The sequence below is a fragment of the Choloepus didactylus genome, chromosome 4, assembly GCF_015220235.1.
Source record: "Choloepus didactylus isolate mChoDid1 chromosome 4, mChoDid1.pri, whole genome shotgun sequence".
Taxonomy (NCBI): Eukaryota; Metazoa; Chordata; class Mammalia; order Pilosa; family Megalonychidae; genus Choloepus; species Choloepus didactylus.
This window is the reverse complement of record NC_051310.1, coordinates 98,649,385-98,665,958: the sequence shown is the minus strand read 5'-3', so window position 1 is coordinate 98,665,958 and position 16,574 is coordinate 98,649,385. Positions and strand designations below refer to the sequence as shown.

The 16,574-nt window shown below is 37.7% G+C and overlaps 1 protein-coding gene across 3 annotated transcripts in view; it reads right to left on the bottom strand.

Annotated features, from left to right (window-relative positions):
• LOC119531699 (5-formyltetrahydrofolate cyclo-ligase) overlaps positions 1-16,574 on the bottom strand; it is a 65,211-nt gene that overhangs the window by 16,815 nt on the left and 31,822 nt on the right. The gene's annotated exons all lie outside the window — the stretch shown is intronic.

Here is a 16,574-nt window from a genome sequence, read left to right as displayed (position 1 = left end):
CATTGGGAAGAATTAATCACCTTGACTTACCTGCATCAATATGCAAAAATATGTCTACCAAGATGTTCTTTATGTCATTCTTTGCAATATGAAAAAAATAGAAGTAACCTAAATGTTCATCAACAGAAGATTGCTTAAATAAGTGAGAGCTCATCAATACTATGCAACCATTAAAAACAACATGGTACATCAACCAGAATGTAGAGAATGATCTTATGTGTATCTGTGTAAGTTTTAAATAATACACACATATAGCCCCAGAAGGATATACAAGTATGTTAACAGTGGTCACATTTGGGTAAGTCGCTCAGGAGAGGGGCCAAAGACTTTACTTTTCTTATACCCTTTTAAACCACTTAAATTATGAATACATGAATTGTTACTCTACTATTTGGGGTTTGTTTGTTTATTTAAGAGCCAACACAGAGATGAAGTAGAAGTAACTTGGATTAGTCCAGATGGCTAGCTGTGTATCAATCATGAGACAACAAATTTTTTTGAAAGACTATTTCCTTATCCTAAAGATCCAGGACATATATATGCCTCCTTTCTACCAACGAAAAGCAAACAATATAAATAAAGCCACCCTTTCCCTCAATATTTTTCACTGTATTTGTGAAAAATCCGAAGGGTGCATGAGAGGCAAGTCTTACCTGGGGGCAGCTACCTAAATCTTCTTTTATTAATGGTTTATCACTAACTAAACATGTAGCTGAAAATACAAAGTTAATAACTACCCTTGGAAGGAGAGACTGGAAAAGCTGATGGGTAAGTGGCAGAAATTATATTTCTAATTTCCTACTCTCTTGGATCATTTCAGCCTAATGAAAGACTATCTTGCCCAAAGACACCATTCCTTATTCCAGAGTCCCTTTATCATTTTATCCTGCCCTTTCTACAGCAAAAGCAGAGGTACAAAAAACTACCTTTTTTTGTGGTCTCTTAATTCTAGAAAATTATTAATACCTGTTTCCACATACTTAAAGATTCTGCTAGTAAATCTTTCCATATTTATATTTATAGTTTCTCTCTACTTTTATAAAATAGACTAGTCTAGGAAATAATTTTCAAAATAGTTTGACCTAAAACTGCAACCCAGTGACCTTGATTCTTGAAGACAACTGTATAGCATGTAGATTGCATAGTGTGACTGTGTGACTGTGAAAACCTTGTGGCTTGGCGCTCCTTTATCCAGTGTTTGGACACATGAGTGGAAAAATTGGGACAAAAATTAGATGAAGAATAGGGTGGGATGGAGGGGATGGAAAGATTTAGGTGTTCTTTTTTGCTTTTATTTTTATTTTGGAGAAAGGAAAAGGTTCAAAAATTGATTCTGGTGATGAACACAAACCGTATGATGGTGCTGTGAATGACTGTACACTGTGGATGACTATAGGGTGTGTGAATGAATATATCTCAATTAAACTGTATTTTTCAAAAGTGAAAATGAGGGGAAGAGGGGAATGGGATGTTTTAGATGCTCTCTTTTATTCTAATTTTCATTTTATTTTTTTGGAGTAATGAAAATGTTCAAAGTTTGTGGTGATGAAAGGACAACTATATGACGATACTGTGAACAACTGATTGTACACTTTGAATGACTGTATGTTATATGACCATATCTCAATAAAACTGTATTTTAAAAAAATAGTTTGACCTAGAAAACCTCATTTAGAAAATGGAAATTGACACTGGCCTGGCCCATATTTGCCAATGTCTCATCTCCTTGCTACCACACTCCCAGTTTGTAATCTCAGGGTTCACCCATAACCACACCTTGATGACTCTTGAATTGGTATCTCCTATTTCCCAAGCTCCAGATCTATATATACAACTAGTTACCTACCAGCATCTCCTGGAGGCCCCAGAGCCACTTCAAACTGGATTCATTATGTACCCCCAAACCCACTCCCCTCCAAACCTGCTCTCCCTCCTGCATTCCCTGTCTCAATTAGTAGCAACATACCCAGACAGCAAAGCCAGGCTGTGTCTCAACTGCCTCAATGGTCAAGAGCCAAAGCCTGGACACTACATGCTGCGCGTGTCAGAACCCCCTCTTCTCCATTCCTAAAACCACCACCTTTCTTCATGTGGTCCTCATTTCTCATTCACTCTGTTCCATCAGATTCCTAACTGATACCCACTCCTAGTCCCTTTGGCCTTCATTTCCCCCAGACTGTCCACTTTATTTATGGTAAAACAATCTTTCTGAAACACAGAAGCAGTCATGTCACTCCCCTGAGTAAAGCCTTTCAGCAACTCCCCAGCACCTACAGAATAAAGTTCCATCCCCTACACATGACACACAATACTCTTCACGATGTGGACCCTGCCCATCTCCTCCACCCATGACTACCCACGGAATCACAACCTGCCTGTGCTGAGAGTGGCAGAGACGGCAGGTTGCCCATCCAAACATTTACTCTCCCCTTCCCTCCTTAGAAACAGGACCAGTATTTGATCCAGGAGGACATGAATCCCATTGAAAGATGACATTTCTCACCTTCCATGGCAGCTAGGAATGTCCTTGTACCTAAGTTTTGGCACATAGGCCTTAAAAGGGAAAGGTGCTCTTTTTTCCCCATCATTCCCTCTTTCCTCTTGCCTGGAATGCGGAGTTTATAGCTGAAGCATGAGATGCCATCCTGTACCATATGATAGATTCCACAAGTTTTGTCCCTGCTGTGGAGCCTCCAAGGCAGCCATAGGCTACTGATACTTACTCCAGTATTTCTTTTCCAAGTAACCCACTGTTATTTTGTTACCTTATGCAGCCATATCTAACTCTAATTAGTATACTGAACATGCCATCCTTTCACCCATATCCATAGCACATAATGATGGCATGGAAAGGCACTGGGCCATACGACAAAGAGCACACCTTTGAGTAAAGCAGAACTGGCATAAAGTCCCAGCTCTGTCTCTCAACTACAACATGCCGATATTCAGTGTTCTGAGACTCACTTTCTTCTTCTGTAAAATTGGGATAATAACATTGTTGTCATGATGAATAGGCTTATATATGTAAAGGCACTTAACATATTTAACATACTGCTTAGTACCTTATAAACACTCAATAAATGGTAGCTATTGATAATTTAACCATATCGCTCCCTCTGTACAAAAAGTTCTTTGGAAGACTGCTGCCCCACCTTCTCTGTCCACTAGGGATTAAACCTCCAGAATCTGAGCTCCCTTAGTCCTCTGTACACTTTATGATGTTTCCTCCACTACAGTTTAAGAAACTCGACTCCTAAAAGCAGGTCCCAGGCTTATGCTTCTTAGAAGCCCATACTTGTCCCAGTGTCTGGCACATAGTAGGGCTGAAGAAATGTTTGCTGTATGAACACATTAACAAATAACAACAATTTAGAAAGGAACAAAAAGGCAGAGTTTTAATAACTGATCACTGGCTTATTTCCTAATTTCTTTTCAGCCTTAAGCATACGGAACAGAGGGTGTTTTTATGGCTGGTATTTGTAGTTTCTTATAGTTAAAAACAAAAACACATGCAAAAAAGTTCAGTCAGGGCAGAATGCCAAATACTGTGATGCATTTTTTGTTTTCTTTGTGGGGAAGAGGGGTTCATAATAAAAGAAAATATTTAGCAACTTTTTGCAGATAAATCCAAAATGTAATCAATAATATAACTACTGCTGTCACAAATAAAATCTTCATTTTTAAAAGATATGTAATTTCCATTTCAGAGAGACATGAACTTGTAAAACTTGTAAAACATTAGTCAAAGTTCAAGATAAGGATCTCAGCACACATATTTGACTTTCTACTTTTCTAGTGAAATGAACAAAGGAAATAAAACTTAGGAAAAATACCTATTAGTTTTAGAAACCATGGAAACATGCCATCTATGCCAGAAATTTTTTGAGGAATTTCTGCAAGATATAATTTAAGAAAAAGGGAAGAGCCATCCAAGTCATAATCAATCAAATGTTAAAGAAAATGTTTCCTCAACATGCTAAAGAGCATATAAGAAAACCCCACAGCTAACAACATACTAAAAGGTGAAAGACTAAGTTTTCCCCCTAAGATGAGGATGCTGGTTTGAAACTGTTATGGACCCCAGAAAAGCCTTGATCATTTCATCCAATCTTGTTAGGTAGAAACTTTTGATTGACTGTTTCTATGGAGATGTGATGCAATCAACTGTAGGCAAGACCTCTGATTTAATTATTTCCATGGAAGTGTGGGTCCTGCCCATTCGGGGGGTGGGTCTTGATTAGTTCACTGGAGTATTTAAGTGAGAAGCTCAGAGCCAACACAGACCCAGATGCTTGCAGATGCTTGCAGATGCTTGGAGATGCAGACAGAAGGATGTTCGGAGATCCTAAGCTAAGAGATGAAGCTTTGAGTTTGCCTGGAGAAACAAAGAGAGGACACCCAGACACTTAGAGAGAAACATCCTGGGAGAAAGAAGCAAAGATGCAGAGGAGTTGAGAGAGTGGAGCTAAGACAAAAGCCCAGAGACATTTGGGAGAATGCCATTTTGAAACACAACCTGAAAGCAAAGGACCAGTAGACAACAGCCACATGACTTCCCAGCTGACAGTGCTGTTCCAGACCCATTGGCCATTCTTCAGTGAAGGTTTCCTCTTGTTAATGCCTTAGTTTGGACACTTGTATGGCCTTAGGACTGTAAATTTGTAACCAAATAAACCCCCTTTAGAAAAGCCAATCCATTTCTGGTGTTTTGCATTCTGGCAGCATTAGCAAAGGGGAACAATGAGGAACAAGACAAAGATGCTTACTTTAACTACTGCTATTCAACATTGTACTAGAAGTTCTAGCCACAGCAATTAGGAAAAAAAGAAATAAATACATCAAAATTGGAAAGAAATTAGTAAAATTATCCCTGTTCGCAGATGACATGATCCTACATATAGAAAATCCCAAAGAATGTACAAGAAAGCTATTAGAGCTAATAAAGGAATACAGCAAAGTCTCAGGGTATATGATCAACACTCAAAAATCAGTTGTGTTTCTGTACATCAGCAATGAACAATCCGAAAAAGAAATCAAGAAAGCAATTCCATTTACAATGGCATTTAAAAGCCTAAAATATCTAGGAAAACAGTTAACCAAGGATATAACAGAGCTATACACTGAAAACTATAATATATTGCTGAAAGAAATCAAAGGAGGCCTAAATAAATGGAAAAACATCCTGTGCTCACAGACTGGAAGACTCAATATTGTTAAGATGACAATACTACCCAAAGCAATTTAGAGAATCAATATAATCTCAATTAAAAAATCCAGCAGCATTCTTGGCAGAAATGGAAATCAATCATCAAATTCATATGGAACGGCAAGGGGCCTCAAATAGTCAAAACCATTTCGAAAAGAAGAACACAGTTGGAGGACTAATACTTCCCAATTTCAATACTTTCCACAAAGCTAAAGTAATTTAAATGGTGTGATAGTGACATAAGGACAGACAAACAGACCAATGGAATAGAATTGAGAGTTCATAAATAAACCTAGACATCCATGGACAATTGGTTTTTAACAAGGGTGCCAAGTCTACTCAATGGGGAAAAAACAGTCTCCTCCAAAAATGGTGCTTGGAAAACTAGATACCCACATGTAAAAACAAATATAAGTGGAGGCCTACCACACACCACATTACAAGAGAAAACATATCTGTAAATATCCTTATTTTGTGGTAATGTTTAATCAATTAAATTATACTCCTCCCAAAATAAGGGTGGGGGGAATAACAAATTTGAAGAATCAGCACAAATAGCTCCCTTTAAAGTAGACCTAGTCCAAGAGAAAGCTTTGAATGTGAGATTTGAGAATACCGTGCTTCTGTAAAACTGGAGAAAATAGTCAGAAAAAAGGGAATAATCTGAGGTCTGTAACAATTGCCTAGAGATTTCCAAAAATTATTGTTAAATTTAAAACTTTTAATGATGGCAGGAAATAAAACAGATGGAGGGCAAAACCCTATCAATGAAATAGCAGACAAGATAGGGAAATTCTATCACAACCCAAATGATTAAAGAAGTGAAAATGATGGGGAGCAAAAGATGAGAAAAATGTATTACAAATCCAAGAGAAACAAAGTAAATATAATAATAATTTCAAAAGCAGAAACAGAGCAAAGAAGAAATTACTGAAGATACTTCCCTGAAGCTGAAAAAGATATGAAACTTCAGGATGAAAGAGATCACTAAGTACCAATTAATTCATAAAATTAAGGAATATGAAATATGTAAAGTTCACAAAAAAAAAATTTCCTAAAAGAAGCCAAGAAACAAAAATTTCTTACAGGGGAAAAACATGGATATGATATAAGACTTCTCATCTACAATGCTAAATGCTAAATGCCACAAGATAATAGACCATTATGCAAAACAGAACAGCAAACTACAGCTCCAGAGCCAAATTTGGCTTATTACCTGTTTTGTAAATAAAGTTTTTTCGGAACTCAGCCATACAAATTTGTTTAGGTACTCTCTGTGGCTGCACTCACATTACAATAGCACAGTTGAGTTGGTGTGATAGAGATGTCACAGATCCGCAAAGCCTAAAATATTTACTATCCGGCACTTGAAGAAAGAAATTTTTTGCCAACCTCTGGTCCAGAATTTTCAGTGAAAAAAAAAAAAAAAAAATGACCCAAGAATTTTATCTCCTTTTAAGGATTCACAGATATGTGCAAAGACAGCTTCCAAAATAAAACTATTATGAAAATATACCATCCACAGACCATACTAAGAAAAAAAAAAAAAAAACACTTAAAGGAATGCTGCATCTGATCAAGAAATTAGTCAAAACACATAAATCAAGAATAAGGAAGTTATGGTGTAAAAAAGCAGAAGCAGTGAACAACAAACCCAGGAAAATTGAGAGTTAAGTTTCAATAACTTTTCTTTATTAAAATGGTAAACAAATAATCAAATGTTAAAAATAAGCCATCAAGGAAAAGACATACATCTTTAAATTATTAGTATTATTGGCTTAAAATCCCAGTTTATTTTGATAAAATCTAAGAAAAAAAAGGAAATTCAATTTCTTATCTCTCACAGAAGACGAAGTCAACAGATACTATATTGATAATGGTACTGAGAATTTGAGGTTCAAAAAACATTTTAATGGAACCAAATAGTAGAAATGAATGCCTAATTATCAAGTTCTAGAGGGAAAAAAGAATACAAAGAAAAAGAGACAGCCCAAAATAATTTTTGCTTTGCCAAAAATCACAAAACAAGATGACAGAAGTAACAGGAAGAAGGCCAAACACAACAGTTATCACAAAAAAAAAAAAAAAAAAAAAAAAAAAGGTGGGGAGTGGGGGAGTGGGACAGGTCAAACTCCTCTAATAAAAGAAAGACTTCCGGTTGGCTGTAAATACAAAAATCCAATTGTATGTTATTTACGAGAGGCATAGCTCACAGAACATGACATTCAAAAATTAAAATAAGGAGAGAGCAAGGGCATATCCAAACACAAAGAGATAGCAGAATTGGTAATAAGAAAGAATTCAAGACAAAGGGCTTTATGTAGGAAAAGAAAGTTGGTTTGTATCAATAAAAAGTCTAAAATTAAATATAATAGTCAAAAAGTCTTCTGTGCTGTGAAACATAGGGTTGAAACATATAATAGAAAACATGTTAAAAACTAAAGAAGTTAACAAAACAGTAATTGTTGTGGGAGATTATAATAATACCCTTGCAAATGTTTACATTCAAAGAATATAAATATACTTAAGGACATAAAGGATATAAAGGATTATTTTAAAGACACTGACTGGCAAGAACTGTCACTAACCCACCCTATTTGCTCTTCCCTATTAACAGAGTTATGATTTTGTTGAAAGAAACAATGTCCCAGGTTAAAAAACAAAACAAAACAAAAAACTGTATTTCTAACCTCCCTTATGGCCACAGTAAAGGCCAATGAGATTTAAGGGTTTCCAGGGAAGATTTTTAAAACAGGGACAGCTAACACTCAACCACTGCCATTAGCCCCTTTCATCCTCCTCCATGCCCAGTACCGATGTGACACTGGCATCCAGACAGACAAACAGACCAACAGAACAGAACTGAGAGTTCAAAAATAAATCTACACATTTATGTCCAATTAATTTTTGACAACGTGCCAAGGCCAGTCGATGGGGAAAAATAGTATCTTCAGCAAATGGTGCTGGGAAAACTGGATCTCCACATGTCTAAAATTAAACATAATAGTCAAAACACAAAACAGTTTCATGTTTCCTCAGAAAGTTAAATATAGGATTACCATTCAAGCTAGCAATCCCACTTTCAAAATGTCCGTATCCAAAAGAATTGAAAGCAGGACTCAAACAGGTTTTACACCAATGTTGATAGCAGCATATTCACAATAGCCCAAGAGTGGAAGTACCCAAGTGTCCATTAGCAGAAGAATGAATAAACAAAATGTGATATACATGTAGAATATTATTCAGCCCTAAAAGGAATGAAGTCAAGATACATGCTACAACAAGGATAAACCTTGAAGACATGTGAAATAAGCCAGACACAAAACACAAATATTTTATGATTTCATTTATCCATGAAATACCTAGAATGTGCAAATTCATAGAGACAGAAAAGTAAATTACAGGTTACCAGGGACCAAGATGGAAGTCACAGGGTGGGGAACAGAGAGTTAATGCTTAATGGGGACAGAGTTTCTTTTTGGGGTGATGGAAAAGTTTCAGTAATAGATGGTGGAGATGGTAGCACAGTATTGTGATAATTATACCACTGAATTGTATACTTGGAAGTGGTTAAACTGGGAATTTTGATATTATATATATGTTACCACAGTAAAAAAAAAATTTAACGCTATCATGAAAAATTTTAAATGGGTGTTTTTAATGCTGAAGACTTTCAAAGAAATAGATCTTGGCTCTTGCCCAAAGAGCTGATGAATGGGTTTAGAAGATCAACCATTAACTCTTGCTGGAGAAAGGGAGTGGGCAAATTGTGTATATGTGGGGGGGTGGGGGGGAGGGTGGTGGTAGTGACTTGCTGATGAAGAAAGGAGGAATAGGGAAAGAAAAAGTATATTCTCTGGTGGCATTTACACATTGCTTTTCACCACTCTGGCTTGAGAGTTAAGGGTTAAGAATGAAAAAAATAATTTTTTTTTTTTTCCCTAATTCAAAAATCTCTTAAAAATTCTGCCTCTCAGGGCCTACCCACCTCTGACAGGGCTGGCAGTCACACGTACACACAGAGAACTGGTGTGCTGATTGGATTTCCATCTAGGTTGGACCCTGCCTAGTGTACAGACAAAGTTGGGGGAGAGCTGGCCTGAGAGTAAGAGGTGGCTCAACAGTGCCATCTGCACATAGGACAGGGAAAGTGCAAAAAAAAAAGAAAAAAAAAAAAAATTCTGCCTCTTCTCTGAATTGAACATACATAGAAACATACATAAACCTAACAGACATTTTAATGCCTCAATTAAAGGTAATTAAAAAACTGAATTGGAAAAGCAGTTTAAACACCTGAAGTTCTATTATGGAGGGAGTTTTAAGTCACCTGGGTTAGTCCTTTTAATGATTCTTAAGTGTTCAATAGTATATTCAATGAATCATTAGGCTTGAATAGAACATTTGGCAGGTAACCAAACTTGGCAAGAATAGCAGGCCATCACCCCTAAGGAAGTATCTTTTAATCTTAATGGGCTAGGAGTTAACAAAAAGTAATTTACCACTCTCCAAACTGAGAATATATTCTAAAGGTGCTGCAGCAAAAGATAGACAATTCTGGAACAACTCCAAGAGAGCCTGTCATGAGTGCACTTACCATTCAAATGAAAGGCCTTATTAGAAATAAAAGCCTTGACTGTTCTTCCTGAGTATTTAGATGAAAACAAAATGACTGAAAAAAACTAAACTTCATGACCAGTGTACTTTTAGATACATTTGACTCCAAAGAAAGTTCTTCCTGAGGAAAACAGAACAATGTTTCCATGAACACAATTACCAAGGGTACCTGATTCATGAATAATGGTTTTAATGCAGTTTGCAGTCCACAGAGAGAAAGAAAATTCAGATGGTGAAGCAATCTTAATGAATGAGGTGTTAAGAAAGGAAATGGCACTTTAAAGGGAAACAACAGAGTGGAAAATTGGAGAACAGGGTGACTGTCTCATTATCATTAACTGTCTGTGTGTCCTTGGAGAAGTCACTTGACCTCCCTGGGCTTCGGTTATCCCATCTGAAAATAAGGAAGACAAAGGGGGCACCACAAGGGTTCATTCCATCTCCCACAGTGCCTAACTCTGTGGGCAATGTTCTCAACTGCCCAGAGAGGGAGGTCACCGAAAACTCCTGCAAAGTTCACCTAAAACTCCGAAATTATAATTGCTTTGATTTTAGTTATGGTGATTTATTTTGAAAGTTCGAATAAAATTAATGAGGGGGATTTTTGTTTAGCAAAAGAGACATGTGTTAAAAGTTTAGAAACACTACTTCCAGTAACAGCTTGAGCTGTTGTGGTAAATCATATCAAAATATCAAACCACGTAGGACCTCAAAACTACTTATTTCTTGGCTTAGCAAAAATGAAACAAACAAAAATTCCCATGAACATTTTTACAGAGTTTGTGGTGGCAGCAGTGTTAAGAGTTGCCCCAGAACATTACTAGATAATACCCACAAACGGGACTGAGAATACTGTACCCACCTAACTGTTGTTATACAGATTTGACTTGGCACTCAGACTCAGGAGACTCAACAGACTTTCAACTGAATTATCATGACATTTCGTTGCTTTATATAAAGGAAGATACACAATAGGAGATACAACCCGGTCTCATCCAGGGCCCAGCAGCTCCCCCAGTACACAGCTGCTCCTGCCCCCTCACTCACAGCAGGTGCAGCACGAGCAGAGAGGCTGCAGCCTCCCTTTCCCACCAATCTTTCATACCAACCTAGTCTCACAGTCCCAAGGCTTACATGCCAATCACAGCTCCTGATCTAGGTATAGTATTTCACAGTAGACAAGGCAATGCAACATCCAGCATTCATCTTAACTCTCGAGTTTCCCAAAACCCAGTGCTGAGGGAAGACAGGTTGCATGGTTATACCCCCAGGCAGGCTTGGCTCAGCCCAGGAATGCTGTTCACCCTTTACTCACAAACACCAAATAAAAATGCCACAGCATCTTATAAAACAACTATTTCTGGTAAGATAAGGATTTCTTTTTTTTTTAAGAACCCTATTGTACATGCTGATAACATTTTTTACAACCCAGGTTTCCTTTGATGGCTATAAAGTATTGGTCATCCATTAATTTATGAATAAATACTCTGAATTCATAATAAATTTTGGCTTCACCTCAAGAAGATTTTACTGAAAAAGTCAATGGTGCAGACCACACGATGCTAGGCACCTGAGGCAAGGATGATTTAGACTGAAGGTGCCTTTTTTTAAAGAGTCCAAATCTATCAGGAAAGAAAATATACCCCAAGGGCAAATTTAATAAAGCATGAGAACATATGTTAAATACCAAGTGAGTGAGAATTAGAGAAGAAAGGGACTCGAGTATTGGGGTAAACCAGGGAAGGTTTGGAGAGGATAATTACTGTTTATGAATAATGATAAGTGCCATTTATTGATATCTAACTACATGAGGGACGATACTAGGTGCCTTACATATATTCTCTTACTTCATGCTCTCAACAATACAGTATGTGGGTACTTTTATTGTCTCCAATGTTCAGATGAGGGAACTTGCACTTTTAGATGCTAAATAATTTGACCAAGTGGGAAAGCCATGATTTGAACTCAGATCAGTCTGACTCCAAAGCCAATGATCTCAAGCACTAGACTAGAGGATACTGACTTGAAGGAACACATAAGGCATTCTAACATAAGCAAAATCACTTTCACATTGACGTACACAATATGTTCTCAGGCAACAACTCAAGAGCAGGAAAAATAATAGCAACCACAGCAGCATCAGGAGTGGCCGCGTTTACTGAGCACTTACTATGCACCAAAAGCTGTGCACAAACAAAGATAGACAGTATTTCATATAAGCTTCATAACAGATCTGTGAGGTAGGTGTCATTATATCCATTTGTAGGTGACCTTACCAAAGTCACACAGCTAGAAAGCAGAAGAACTAGAATTTGGATCCGGATTTATCTGTTCCCAAGTCTATGTTCTTGATGGCTGTGAAACCCTGTCTTCCAGCACAATATTCTGGCTGAAGCAGAGGAGTAGGAGTTAAGGTGGAAAGACTGGTAAGGCCCAGACAGCAGCCTAAATGTTCGGACTTTATCCAATGTCCCTTGTTTTTGGCAACAATTAGCTAACAGAAATCATTGTCTGTTCCGGTATACCAACCTATCCAGTGTAGAGGGGAGGTTTGAACAGGGTTGGTAACCTGTGCAAGAAAGGTATTTTAGGAAAATTAATCTGGCCAAGAAACCAATGGAACAGAGATGAATGGAGCAGAATTAAAATCATAAATAGAGGGCTTCCCAAAACAGAAATTGGAGAGAGATGGGTGATGAAAACATTACAAAGAAAACCTAGTAATACTTGATAATAGGATGGGTGAAAAGGATAAATCTATCCTTTTAGTACCAATTTTAGTACCAATTCACAAACTGGTACTAAGAGAATTACAGTATGTTAAGAGAGATGTGAAAAACACAAAAAGAATGATAAGAATGAATAGAGTCATGTTGAAATTCAGGGGAGAGAGGGTTAGTTAAGTGGAACAAAAAGCTGAAAAGGACAGCTCAAAGGAGCAAGCCCAGTGACATGCCAGCACAAATCTGTCTCAGCAAGGAGAGGCTGCTTAACTCCACAATAGTGTATAGCAGTGTTCAGCCCCTATATCCCCATCACACCTCACACAGACTAGGTGCTCAATAAATACTTTCTGAATACAGTGGTATGATCCTATCAGCTTATTCCAAAAATATCATGATTCTGTGAAGTGCCTTGATGAAATTCATATCCCCATCTTTATTGTATTCTTGCAGATTGTTATGCAAGAAAGCAGTGAGGTCAATTTAATGCAAATTTCTGTCAGTGAACCAATCCTAACCCTCCCAAAGGTACTAATCATGAACAACCTAGGAGGAAGGTGAACGTGCTGTGTTCAAAGGATCTGTCCTTGATATGCCCCATTCAATTACTTGAAAATGTTTTGGTTGAGGACTAGAAAGTCATTATCTCTCAGGTGCTCACACATAAATATGAATTCCAAAGGAGCCTCCAGAAGAACCAAAAATTTAAAAATTAGCACAAGGTTATGACTGCAAACAGCTTATATTCTATACAATTTCAGAAATGATTGACAGCATAGGTGGGTTTGATTTTTAATTACCTGTCCAGCATCCAGATATTCCTCCTTCTGAAAGCAGGACCTGTTTTTCCAGGGGTGAATCACTCCTCCCCCATTCTTAGTTCACTGGTTTGAGTAGGGCTACAGAAATGGACATAAAACTCAGCCTAAGTCAATCAGCCTACCCTTTCTCCCTGGGCACAGTGAACGATTCCAGAGGGGTATGTAAGACCCAGGCCTAAGTCAGTCAGCCTATTCCATTTCCTGGCCGTAGTGATTCCATTTCAGGATGGCCATTTGACTTAATTTGGGTCAACAGGGGTTAGGCCAGGATTTCACTGTACTGTTAGAAAACAGACTTGCTCTTTTCTGCTGGAAATACCAGCAGTAAAGATATTGTGGAGCCCAGAGCTGCTGTGGGCCTCCCTGTGGCCCCAAACGAATGAAGCCAACACAGATGAAAGCAGCATCGAAAGACAGAGACAGGCTAGATTCTAATGGCACGCATCCACTCATATCTAAAGCTGGCCCTTTTGTGGATTTTTCAGTCAGTATGCCAATAAAATCCCACTGTGCTTAAATCAGGCTGAATCAGATTATGTACTTGCAATGGGAAAATTCCTGGCTAACCTAATGGCCAAGAAGCCCTCACTTTGAGGATAAGTCCAATAAAGAGGCAGCGTCTCCATTCACTTACCAACCTATTTATTTTGCAGTATTAAGAATACTCCATGCAAAATTTTTGCTAAGAATTTATAATTGCAACTGAAGACACTGAAGTTCACTCTTTTCTAAGTCACGATAACATGAGCATTCCAGAAAGATAAATGGGCTACAAAGACTATACCAAGGACAAGCTAAACTCTAATCAGCTTCTCCCAAACACAGTGAAGCTAGATTTATGCTATTTGCACTGAAATTGCTACATTCTAACTGCTGATGCAAGTAAAGCTCCACGGTTCAGACTGATGCAGGGAGATAAACAGCAGAGACTGCCTACTCCAACATTTCTATAAACAATATCCAAAAATGTTAGTCCTCAGACTGCAGTCACAAGAAACCAAAGATTTCTTTCCCTTTGCAACTGAGTACAAGTATCTGCTAAGGAAAACACATGAGGGGAAAAGCTACTGGTATCACAAATATAGCATGGGAAAAAGCTATGGAGGCATAGCTGGACTTTTTCTATGCAAGCCCAAGCTCTGACCTCCTATATTCTTAATATTCTGTATCTTTTCATTTGACATATATTTGACACATCCTGCAGGTTGGGATATTTATTCTACATACATTTTCTGCCTCTCCAGCTAGACTGAGCCCCTTGAAGTCCAGGACCTTGTCTTTCCAGACCTACCTCAGTCTCTGACACAAACTAGATGCTCAGAAAATGTTTGCTGGAAATCAAAACGATGAACACAAAATTTCAAATACTTGGCTAGCAACAATTTTAACATATAATGACTATTTCTGCCTTCCTTACTTAAAATTAATAATAGTTACTGAGCAGCAACTGTGTACCAGGTGTTGTGCTAAAAATCACATACAAATCTAACAGCTCAATTACTTGGACTGAGTTTATCCTAAACAGGAGTTACAACTAAGTTGACAGGGAAAGATCATGCTTCTCTCTTACTCTTCCCACTGCTGCACTTAAACAGGGAACTAGAATGAATATATAAAGGTTCAAAGTGACACATTTTAGTTCAACCTAAGGAAGACATTCTAGAAGGATCAGAGCTGTTCTATAAAGGACTGGGCTGCCTCTGGAGGTACTACAAAAGACCAAGTAGAATTTCAATTAGCAGGGACTTGATAGAGAGGATGCAAGCATCGGAGGGGCTATTAAGATAGAGTCGATTAGAACTGGAAATATCCTGGCTCTACCCTTAAGCCTTCAGCTCTGGAGAAGTAGCTGCATTAGGGTGAGGGCTGTCAGAGTCCAAAGTTTTCTATATTTCCTGATCTATAAATCTGGGCTACTCCCAAGATACAATTTCTAAAATACATGTCTAAAGACAATTTTGAGTCATTGTATTACAAAATGGAACCCTAAGCTGGTTTTACTTTCAGCTCTTTTGACTGCTAGAAAATGATAAAATTTCTCAAGCAGCTATTGGCCAGGGAATAGCATGTATAATGGTCCAGCAGTGAGAGAAAGCAAAGTGGGGTTAGAAAACTAAAAGACCTTCAAGGCTGCTGGAATTTAGATGATGAGGTGGAGGAGTAGGAAGATGTAAAACTGAAAAGATAAGCAGAGTCAAGATCAGGAAGAGGTTTTATGTGAACTATGATATTGTAATTTTTCTAAGCATTTTGAAAAGGGTAGCATTATATATGTACTAATGCTCTTAAAAAATATAAGACAGGAAAAGTTGATGGTATTCATTAGGTTTTAACTGAATGGAGCAGTTCCTTGTAATAACAATTGTATAGAAAGGAAATAAAACACTAACTTACTGTGTATTCAGTTTAAATGCTTATGTATTTTTAAATTGCCAAGAAAAATAAACAACTTTGTACATTTGAAAAAAAAAAAAAAAAGATCAGGAAGAACCTTGTTTACTTCAATCAAAGGGCAACAGGAAGTCACTGAAGGACTTTAAATGGGAGAGAAGTGGTCAAATTTGTGTTTTAGAAATATTGTTGCAATTGCTATGTAGATAATGGATTGAGAGGGAAGAGAGGATGCAAGACAAGAAGAGGAAGAACAGTTAAAAGCTGTTAAAGTAACTCAGGCAAGAGAAGATGGTGGCTTAGTCTGCAGCAGAAGGAGTAGGGTCAGAGAAAAGCAGACAGATTCAATAAATATTCAGTAGACAAAATTATCAGGACTTGGCAGTAGATCACACATGAAGCATGAGAGAACAGGGAAGTCAAGGATAACCTCATGTTTTCTGGCATGGTCAGCCAGGGGGCCGGTGATGCCATACACTGAGAAGGCCACAAGATAGCAGGGGTTAAGGGAACAGGACTCAGATTGAATCACATTGTGTTTGAGATGCCCACGTGAAACTCCAAGTAAAGCAGACGGTAGCTGTCAGGTCTGACCTGGAGCTGTTAAGTGTGAGGCTCAGTAGCACACAAATGATAATTGAAACCATGGGAAATGATTAATTACTCAGGGAAAATGTATAATTTAACCCACAAAGTTACAGTAAGGGCCTATGATAAGGCAACAAAACTTTGAAATTTTATTACTACAGTTTACACTTCACAGCTTAAAGAGGGTGTCACATCCTAAGCCAGGTAATGTAGGTGCCTTGGAACATACAT